We start from the raw sequence: 11,740 nt of genomic DNA, 5'->3' as shown, positions 1-11,740 counted from the left end.
CTTCTTGAGTCATCAGAATGTCCACTAAGTTGAGAGGGGATTGGAAGAGTTTTCTAGCATCTTCATCATCTTGAGCTTGCAACTCTCTTGTGAATGCATCTTCAGCTTCTTGAACCAGTTGATTCTTTTGAGTAATGGTAGGGGAAAAAATGTGAGTGGAGTTGAAAAAATTCTTCACCACTACAGATTCTTCAGGGTCTCATGAAAGTCCTCTTGCATTCTCTAAGGGGCTAGCTAGTGGAACCATAGGGCCTCAAGAAGGCTAAGGAGTAGGGGCAACAACCTTTGAATACGATGGTCCACCTTGAGTTTCTCTAGCCTGGATGAGCAGGGTTGGTGTTTTCAGTTGAGGCCTCTCCCGAGAACTCTTGTTGAAGGGCCAAAAACATCATCCATTAATGTCCCAAACCTATTGGCATATCTAATAGTTTTATTGTTTCTAGACAAAGAGTTGTTTCTTCTGTTAGCTGGTTTAAAGCCCCGAGTGTTATCTTTTTCCTTGCCTTTATCCACACCCTTTTGAGCTTTGTTAACCAAATGAGGGAAATTTTTTATTAGGTGGCCCTATTTTAGATAATGAAAGCAGGCATTTGGAAAATTCTTGTAAAGAAATTTTTGGACATGTAAAATATTCCCCATCTGATCCTTTAGAGTTACAGTATCTTTGAGGTTAGTGTCAATATCTACTTCAATAAGCATTTGAGGATCCCACTTGGGATTAAAACCATTAGATGGATTTTGACCTAGTTCTTTACCAACCTGATAGCCAACATGTTTTAGCCATGGGAAGAACTCTATTGGAAAATCACAAAAATCAATCCACACAGGAACCTTAGAAGGTTCTTACCTTTGGGATCAAATCCCTTGTACCACTTAAAGAGGGTATTTTTTTATCAATCATTGTCTCTTACTGATGACTTGTAAAGCACTATCTGCTTCATCAAAAAAGAAAAGATAATAGTTGTTTGGGAGGTACTGCAGCAGAGCAGCGATGAAGTTTCTAACTTCCCATTCCTCAAAAATCCACTGCTTTAAAACTTCAATAGGGGGTCTAATCCCATGACATAAGCCAATGACTAATCTATCCTATAGGTGCTTAAAATAGATTTCAAGCTCTGCTACACCCACAGTGACCTCCCTTGTTTGAAGCTAGCATTGGTGGGATGTGTTAGCATTTGGATATTCATTAGAGGCTTGATCAGGCTTATCCTCCTCTAGAGAAGCTCTATCCTGACCTATCTTAGGGGTATGACCACCCTCAAAATAGGTATTATCAGATTTAGCAGGGTTCGCCTACCCATTAATATGTTCATTTTCTTGATTGGGATCAATGTTGCTCCAGACATTTGAGACAGTGTTAAAACGACCATCATGCATAGGGTGGTGAAGGAACTTGCGAAGGAATCTGATGGGCAGGAAACAAGACCGCAGGGTTAAACATTGAATGAAAAGGTCCACCCTCATCTGTTCTCTGTGGTGATAAAATAGGAAATTGATGAACATTATTTAGTGCATTGAAGCCTGAGCAGTTCTATAACACTTGTGGGTAGGAGCCTGGACTATTGGAGATGGGCTTGGGTGACTACAACTAGGCGGGAGGAAGGAAGTGTTGGTTGAAGGACAGGTTATGGTTAATCTCTGTAGCAAGCTGAAGACTTGGCCTAGCTGTAGCAAGTGGTGTCTACTCAAGATTCCTCATCACACCATTTAAGAGTGCACCTTGTAGTACTAGCGTGCCTCCAAAGTGAAAGGGTCGGCTTCAATGTGCATGCCTCAGGGGTTTTCCACAGTACAGAGTTCAGAGCTCCTCGAAATCCTCAAAACCAGCTCTCTAGTCCCCATTATCTATAAAGACTTTTTATTTTAATGTATCTTTGTTATAGTGCCTAGAAATTCTTCTTTTTAAAACTCCTCTAGTGAAATGATGTCGTACATTAACATAATTACATAGTGCACCCCTCGAGAGAGAAGTCTCTGCTTCACATTCTATGGATTCCTTGCCTCCACGATGTTGGACACAGCTAGCAAAAATAATTGTATTCCAAGAGATGAACATATGTTATCCTTTTTTTTCAGAACTCACAAATTGTGAGTGTTTAATGTACTAAAGCCAAAAAAATTACAAAGCATCCATGTTCATGATAAGCCATGGCACCACATAACCACCACATCATACCCAACAACCATACATCCGAAGAGAACCTTAAGGTTGCCACAATAGCCCCTGTGGACTCCCACACCCACATGACCACCCCCTCAAGGCACTATAAGAGGAGTAGTCTATAACCGTTAGCATTGCTATGGAAAAACAAAGGAAAATAGAAAGAAAAAATATTGTGTATGACGCGGCAATAACCGCGGCTAAAATTGCGGTAGTGGCTTGAAAGCAACAATTGTGGTAATACTTGCGATAATATACCTGCATCTCTTGTTGCATTAATTGCCACTCATATTATCGCGCTAATTACTGACAAACATCTATTCAAAAATAAAGGTGCTCATTTGGGCCACCCAAAATTGGGTGGCCCAAATGAGCACGTTTACTTTTGACCTGCATAAAACAATGAAACATCACTTGTTTTTTGAAAGAGTATACAAAAAAAACAAAAAATAGAATTTGAATTTACTTTACCTGCACAATTTAATGTCAAAAGATCAACGATTTAAAAAAGTTATAGATAAAATGAAAATAGTTGTATATACATTGTGCCACATTTGGAGTTCACGAAAGTCTGGACAAATATTTTTCTATCTAATCCTCCTCATCCTCGTCAAGAGGCACATACGTTTGATTGATCACCTTGACTCTACATAAACCCAAACCAAATTAAACAAATATCCACAGCTCAAAACAATTGATACAAAATTATTTGTTTAAACCTATCGCTTGTAGTGATCCAACCGCTGCGTTGAATTGCTTGAGAGAGATGTGGTTGTTCTCGAACAACCATGGCCAAGTATCAGATTATGTATGCCGCTCCCGATACTTGACCATCTCTATGGTTGGTCTAGTAAGAGTGATATTTTCCTAATTTAGCAATAAAAATAACAAATCATCAATTATAATCTTTAATTAGAAATTTAGGTTGTAATTCAATCAGTCTTACATATTTGTCCTTCCAGGCTACTTTGCCTCCCGAGCCATAGTGCATGGGAGTTTGTCTGGCAGGAGCTTTGTGTTGTTGTCTCTAGGATGAGCCTGCTGCAGCTTGATCACTCTTTTCTTGCATTTCCCACTCCCACTCCGCATCTTCCATGTTGCCACCGTGATAGATTCTGTCTGGATCTCTAACCTGGTTGGCTGTTGTGCACCGTATATTGGACTATTGTTTTTCAAAAATGTTTTTATGTAGCCTCCAACCACTGTTGTGGAAACGTTGATTGAGGGCATTTGGAAATCTAGCATGCAACGCATCCTCAATGTAGCATGCATGATCGGGCAGTTGATCTCTAAGATTTACAGAACAATTCTTATATGTCAAAACACCCTACCTTGTGATGTACCAATGTCCACCTCCCCGCCATATTTACCGTGTAGTATCACCCATCCGTGTCTAGCATGGGTGCATTAGTATTCTCGTCCTCTGAGGTGGGGGTAGCACGCTCTAAAATAGGGTGCTTAGTTCCCCCACCACTACCAAAACAAGAGAACCCACAAGATCTCCCGCCGCTTCGTCTCTCTCGACGCTCGCGGCCTTGAGACAAGCTTCAATGCGCGTTGCTAGAAAAAGTGCTTTGACAGCGTTCTGGCAAAGCAAGAGTGGAATGGAGTGGCATGGGACCCTGTGATGCCATGGGAATGGGACCCTAAAATGCAATGGGAGTGGGACCCTATGCTGGAAGTGGAGTAGGACGATAAGAAGGGGCCGTAGACTGAGGGACCATCAATTAGATGTAAGGAGTCCCTCCTTGACTCCCCCATGGTGTGGACTGCGGAGAAAGACTGTAAGTCACATGTTGCTACAAAGTGTAGCGGCCAGAAAATTCCTTTGTTGAATGTAGGTATTGGTCTCGTAATGTGATAGCCCGCTATAGGTCTAGATCTATTATTGGTGGAGGAACCTGAGTAGAGTAGGTGTAGAATGGCCATGCTTGCAATTAACAAAAATAAACCTATGAAACTCATGGTTTAGGGTTAATCTAGCTATAAATAATATTTATTTCTTTGCTTGTTCTCACCACCTCAAGACTTGGGTCCACTGAAGGCGATGTCCACCCCGGGTGGGAACCCACCTGGATGTGAACCAACCAAAAGAAGAGCGAGATGGCTGCTCCCCACCAGGTGATCTCTCGTCTTACATCTACATTACAAAGATCAATATGAGATTTATCTTTCCCCCCTACTCAATCATCTATACATGGGTAGAAGCATATTAACGTGTCACTGAATATGTTGTCCCACATAGTGCTAGTTACTTGTGCTTGTTAGCATATACTGAAAACGGATGGGCAAGTCCTTTGAATTTCAAATGTTCCATTAAAAAAAAATATTTTTTCTCCTCATGTGCTTATGTTTTTAGTTATAGACGACGTGGAGAGTCTCTCTCTCTCTCTCTCTCTCTCTCTCTCTCTCTCTCTCTCTCTCTCTCTCTCTCTCTCTCTCTCTCTCTCTCTCTCGTTCGTTCCTTGCACCGGGCATCTTACCGCAAAGATGAGTTGTCAAAGGTGATCTCTTTCTCTCGTTTCAACACAGACCTACACATATGGAGAACCACCAGCTAACATTATTGCCACTAGCTCCAATGCTAGAAATGGAGCCGTACTGTAATGTGATGGTAAGCAGATCTTCTGTGTAACCCACCCACTCCAAATGAAGTCATTGGTTTTGCTGGTCACATCTATAGTTTTGTGAGGGATTTTTTCATGTGTGTATTACAACATCAAGTGTTGAAAGCTATACATTTAAGTGATTTTAAGTAAGTAACATATTATGTACGTCTACAGTTTTCAGGAAAAAGCAGAAGAGAGCCACTATATGGAATGAATTACAACTCCTAAGACCCAACTCTTTCTGTAATCAGGGAATATGAGAGAGTAAGAAAGAGGAAATAATGGGAGTAGAAAAAAATAAAATTTGAGCAACAACACCACGCCCTCAAGGACGAGGAGGAAAAGAAAATCTCCTCCGAGATTGTGAGAGCTTTCAAGAGTAGGACTGAAGTTTTTAGTACATAAGCAAAGTGGGAAATCTAGAATCTTATTGCTTGACGTCCACATGTTTGGGCGATCCATGATGAGTCTTTCGAGGAGGAGGCTGTTGTACATAGTGCAATTGTCTCAAAGTCTGCAGCACACTTGCTACCGTCAAGCAGCTAGGTTACAATGAGGAGTTGTTTTTGAAGAATGCAGCATTGCAGATGATGTTGAATTCAAAGGAAAACATGCCTGCTGCAAAAATTGCCAGGGTCATAAATGTCAATCATCGCACCTTGCACAAGGCGAGATCATGATAGGTTAAGCCTGAAGTTGATGGCCATTGTTTTCATTGGTTGCAGTTCACAAGCAACATCTTCATAGCCCTATCACATATGAAATTAAGGAATTAGTCTACACATTTCGGAAAGTGGAGACTCGCATTTCACCGAACAAGACGGATATTTGTCAAATGAGTATGGGGAGGAAAAGGTACATAGAACACCGTGTGAACCTCCTAGACGAGCCTCAGGTGATCAATCAAAGACTTCTACCATAACTTATGAGTTTTATGCATTGCATCTCTAGTGCATAGTAGCTTGTGTATGCTCATCAATAGCATACTGATCTACAGGCTTTTACTTGTTAGCATACTGAATGTGCTAGCTAGCATATGGAGTATGCTAGTTAGCATGCCTTGGGTTCTAAATAGCATACAAAGCTAGTTGGTGAACACAATATGTATGCTAATTAACATACTTGGTGTGCTAGTAAACATACCTAGTATGCTCAATTGCATGATAAGTACGTTGTCTAATAGAAAGTGATTATGCTAGTTAGCACATGGAGTTTGCTAGGTAGCATATGGAGTATGCTAGTTACCAAGTCTTGAGTTCTAAATAGCATACAGAGTTAGTTGGTCAACACAAAAAGCATGCAAGTGAACTCCACGTATGCTAGTTAGCACCTAGTATGCTCATTAGCATGATGGGTATGCTATTTAAGACAAGGGTTATGCTAGTTAGAACTACTTCCTCAAATATGTCACCATTCAAGAAAGCACTAACAATGTCTGATTGATGTACATCCCAACCAAAATGAGCTGCCAATGCACATAGAAAATGTAGAGTAGTCATACAACAAGTGGGAACAAAAGTCTCTTCATAATCTATGCCTTTTTGTTGTGCATAATCTTTTGCAACAAGTCGAGCCTTATGGCAATCGATCTCACCATCCGGCTTGCGTTTCAACTTGTAAACCCACTTCATACCAATGGCCTTTTTGCCAGGAGGCATTCATATAAATTCCTTGTGTCATTTTCTATAAGTGCATCATATTTTGATTGCATGGAAGCCATCCAATTTTTTGAATTCTGTGCTTCATCAAAAGATAGAGGTTCCTCGATGTCATGTTACAAGTGAGTACAACTAGACAAAGCTGCATCCAATTTACTATCACGCAAAGTGTACACCAGCAATTTTGGCATACCTCTAGGCTGCTCGTTTTCAGCCCTTTCGCCATCAAGTACATCACGTACATCACGTACATCTGCATCAGTAATAGGTTGATCTGTAACATTTTCAGAAACCCACATAGGCTGTACATTTGCCTCATTGGAACTTACATTTGTATTTCCACCCACTGAAAAGAGGCAACAAAGTTTCATAAATTTCTTGTGAGATTACATTACTATCTCTTGTACATGACAACAAGGTCTGAATAGAATCTTCCACAAACACTACATCTTGTGAAACCAGAATATGTTTTGTTTGCGGATGATACAACCTATAAACTTTGCTTTTAGCACTATAACCAACAAAAATACATTTGACAGCCTTATCATCCAATTTTATGTGTTGTGTTTGTGGCACCAAAGCATATGCCAAACAACCAAAAACACGCATGTGCTCAATAGAAGGCTTTCTATCATGCCATGCTTTATATGGAGTAATAGGCTGCAAAGCTTTTGTAGGACACCTGTTTAGTACATAAGTGGCACACATGATGACCTCAATCCAAAAAGAATGCGGCAAATCATGGATTTTGACCATACATCGTGCCATTTCTGTAAGTGACCTGTTTTTCCTCTCAGCAATACCATTTTACTGAGGTGTATAAGGCACTGTACATTGGTGCTTTATCCCACGACTAGCCAAAAATGCATTGAATTCATGAGACATATACTCCCTCCCTTGGTCGGAATGGAGGGTGCCCATAGTACATTCAAGTCATTTTCAACCATAGCCATAAATTGTTTGAAGCACATAAAAACTCTAGACTTTTCTTTAAGAGGAAATACCCATGCATGCCCGGATTAATCATCAATGAAAGTCATGAAGTAAAGGTAATTGCCAAAGGATGGAGTTTTCATGGGCCCACAAACATCACAAGTTGCAACCTGCATGTGGCCCGAACTGAACCATCCTTTCAAAACTTAGAACACTGTATCTTACCCAAAATACAATCTTCACAAACATGTTTGACAGGTGCTTCAAGAGGCGGCAAAGAAGCAACCATATCAGATTTTTACAAACGCAGCAAACTCGCAAAACTCAGATAGCCAAAATGTGCATGCCAAAGTTTTGCATCTGAAATAGCCCTTGAACTTGCAACTGCATTTGCAAAATTTTGTCCACATTGTCATACAAAGTGAGCTTATACAGCCCACGACACAAAAGCCCAGATGCAACAATTTCATCACCAAAACTAAGATCATGAATTGTACATCTGTCATCCACAAATTTGACTACAAGTCCAAGTCTAGCAAGTGCAAATACAGACAAAAGATTCTTCTTAATCCAGGTACATAGAGTGCATCAACAAGTGTGAAAGAACTGCCATTAGCAGCATTAAGCACTATCTTTCCAACTCCTTGAACCGGATAAGAGGCATTGTTGGCACAAGTGACTGGGCAGACTCGAGAGAGGTAAACAATTCACGAGTGAGGTAATGTGATTTGTAGCACCACTATCAAAATACCACACATGTGAATCTGCAGCAAACAACTGACATGCATGCATCATGGACAACAGGATTGTAAGTGCACTCTGCACTAAAAGCTCATTCTGCATCAACATCATCATTACAGTCTCCTTCTATAGAAGATTCAACAATGGTTGCATTTGTAGTGGAACCAACACTTGCAGTGGAATCACCCTCTTTCTTCTTAGCCTCTTTGGCCTTTAAATTAGGACACTGCTTGATCAAGTGATCATTAGCTTTACAATAATGTCAACGCATCTTCTTTTTGCCCTTATCACCAAAATTGCCAGACTATGTGCTGCCAGCAGAAGCATTGGGAACAGAAGTTTTGCCACTCGCAGCAGAAGCATAAGAAGTGGCTACATTGTTGTTACTAGCCTTTCTTTGAGAAGCAATGAAAGACTGTTCAACTACACGCTGTCTAGTCCTGTTTTTTCTAGAAAGTGACTCTTGCAGCAGGAATGTGCATAATGCATCAAACTTGACAACTTCTGGATTTCCTTGGGTCATAAGTCTCCAAGTACTAGCAAAATTCTGGTAAGAATCTGGTAAGGCATCAAGAATAGTCTCCACAATGGAACTGTCTGAAATGACTTCACCTGTAGAGATAAGTTGCTCATTGATATCCTTGACACTAGAAAGGAAAGTGTCCATATCATCCTCCTCATGCATAATCTTCGACTCCAGCTCTTTACGCAGCCAAGCGATTTTAGCCTCATTACGACTTGCATAAAGACCAACCAAAATATCCCAAGTCTGTTTTGCAGATTCTGTTGAACGGATGTGAGGAACAATGGTGCGCTTCAAAGAAAATGCAATCAATGCATGAGCTTGCGCATCCTTTACATCTCAACGAGCTTGTTTTGTCGTAGGCAAAACAACTCTAATAGTAGTAATCCTTGCAGCAAGACCTACGACATCCTCAACATCGCCTACATCCTCATAACCAGGATGTACATCAATGCCCTACACAATATTCCATATGCCCTTTGACACAAGAACGTGTTGCATCATATAAGCCCACATAGGGTAATTGTCCCCATCCAACCTGTCCTTGGCAGCAAACATCTTGAAGACATTTGTGTTGTTGTCAGCCATGGTAAATGCTGCACCTGATGTGAAAACTGCTCGAAAATAGGAGAACGGAGCAAGAACAACACGTTCTATATAGCACAAACCGTAGAAGACTGTAAGACACTTGTTATGCAGAAAACGGCACTAACAGAAATTTGCACAAAATGACAAAATTTCATGTGTAGACCTGCTTGTAGTGGAAATAGAGGCCGAAATGAGCCCGAATAAAAAATCTGAGTAGACGCGAATGTTCGTCAAACCTCACTATAATCAAAGAAAGGGAGCAGGCGTGTGCTGGAACAGCTCTGGCGACTAAGCTGGGGAGGACGTAACCTGCTCTGATACCAATTGTTGGAATTAGGGTTGTAGAGAAACACACACAGGTTGGAGAGGACGAAGGAAGCTTAAGGCACACAATAGAGAGTGTGTTTCTTACTGTGTAATGGAAAGATAGATAGCCCTAGAGTGATGGGCGTATATACAATGCACGGGGGAAAAAAACTCCTAAAGAGGGAAAAAATGCCACGAGCCCATCATCTTGCACTACTGTAGTGACCACTGCTGGCATAACCTGAGGAGTAACAGAAACCATTGGTTCATGATGTACCCCTGGCATGCGACCTTGTAAAGAGTCCATAGGCTGAAACTCAGACCTCATGGGCAAAGACTCCACCCCTAGCTAGCTCATTTTCCTCAGCTTCCACTCTTTGTTCCTTGCCACCTCCAATGCATCTTCATATGTCCTAGGCTTCTTTAGCTCCACTCTCCAATGTATATTCTCCCAAAGACCAGCCAAGAACCTGTCCTTGTTCATCATGTCAGACGGGGGTACTTGTCATGCTAAGGCCTTGCACATCCTCTCCCATGCCAATGAGAAATTACGTATGTACGCATCTACTGGCTCACCTTCCCTTTGCACCAAACTTTTTACTTCCTGCCACACTTTGTCAAGATCTTCTGTCTTGACAAAGTCCACTTCCAATCCATGCCTTAGATTGTCCCAACTCAATCCTACAGGTGGATCAGCCACACACAACTCGTGGGTAATAGTAACAAAAGAAAAGATCATTTACACAAAGAAATGCAGTTCTGGGAGTTTCTTCAACTCTTGAAGACCAAGTTGGAGCTCTTTATCACTCATAACTATGTGGCTCGATGGCAAGGACAAAAATTCAAGAATTGCCTTCTTTGGTTTTCAAATGATGTAGTTGTGTCATTTGTTGATTTTGCAGAGAATTATGCCTTCAAGGAAAAAAATAAGATTCAGTCAATGCATTGGCACTCTAGTCAAGTAACCATTTTTGTACACATAATGTACTACCGCCGCAAGGAGGGGAGGTAGTTAAAACCATCCATTTCTTCATATCAGATGACAAGGTGCACGACACGTTGTTCGTGCAACACTGCTTCATGCTACACCATGACTCGCTACAACAAGAGGGTGTCACTCCTAAACAACATTGGGTGTGATCTAATGGTGCGGCCTCACAGTTCAAGGGAGCCAGGCCTTTTTACTTTGTTGCAAGATATGGTGAACTCACAGAGGTGAGGATGAGTTGGTTCTTCTTTGGATTAGGGCACGACAAGGGAGAGCATGATGGTGCAGGATAAATTGTGAAAGAACCTTGATCCCAGAACCTTGAACCATGAACAACTAAAATCTAATGGAGCTATTTTACGGTGTGCAGCTAATGTTGTTGCTTATTGCCAATCCAACCTGTCTCACAGGGAGCACCTTCACACTATCCTTCAAAAGAAAGGGAATGTGCCTGTGTGTTCTGGGAGGTTAAAGAGGGGGAAGTGAACAAGTAGGTGAGATGGAATTGTGCCATTTGGCAAAAACTCGCTCTCTGCATGCTTTTCGTGGTCACAACCCTGGGGATCCAGCTTCTCTTGCAATAAGAGCCTTGGCATGTTTCTGTGATGCATGCATGCACAGAAGATGGAATCATTGTGTCAATAAAGTTCACGTGTAGCCTTGCGATTATCATACTCTACTTCCATTACGTAATGAGGCTGTGTCACATTTTGAGCCGGCAAATGAAGCAGACGCCTACGATGACTGCACGTACGAAGGGCATCATGATGTGTTGAGTTGCACTCTATGTGCTGGCGACACATTTGCTATAAATCCAGATGCTTTGACCAATGTCGAGGATGTTGGTCAAGTGTGTTGCAACAAGGGAGAAGGTGGAGAAGGGGTACCTCAATGAGTGGGGAAATGCAATTGATAGAGGCTCATATGTTGTGCAAGGTATGTATTATGAGCAATTGGATGCATACACCTTCAAGCTAGACCACAAGCAGCCCATTGTCCACGTACTTTCACATCTGGTACAACAATGTATCAAAATACCTACGGAGAACATCCCAAGGAGACGATAGGTGTACGCAATCAACCCAGAAAGCTATGAGGCAATCTATATAGCATGCCCTTCAGCTGTTAAGATCTAATCACTGCATCTTCAATATACTTCTTTCTCGGAGATAATGCAGTTTTATCAAAAACCTGGGTATCTTCTGTCTCTTGTGTGCTTTGTGTATACATGGA

Source organism: Adiantum capillus-veneris, chromosome 19 (assembly GCF_014529385.1).
Source record: "Adiantum capillus-veneris isolate H3 chromosome 19, ASM1452938v2, whole genome shotgun sequence".
Classification (NCBI taxonomy): domain Eukaryota; kingdom Viridiplantae; phylum Streptophyta; class Polypodiopsida; order Polypodiales; family Pteridaceae; genus Adiantum; species Adiantum capillus-veneris.
The sequence above is the reverse complement of the archived record's forward strand: the minus strand, read 5'-3'. Positions refer to the sequence as shown.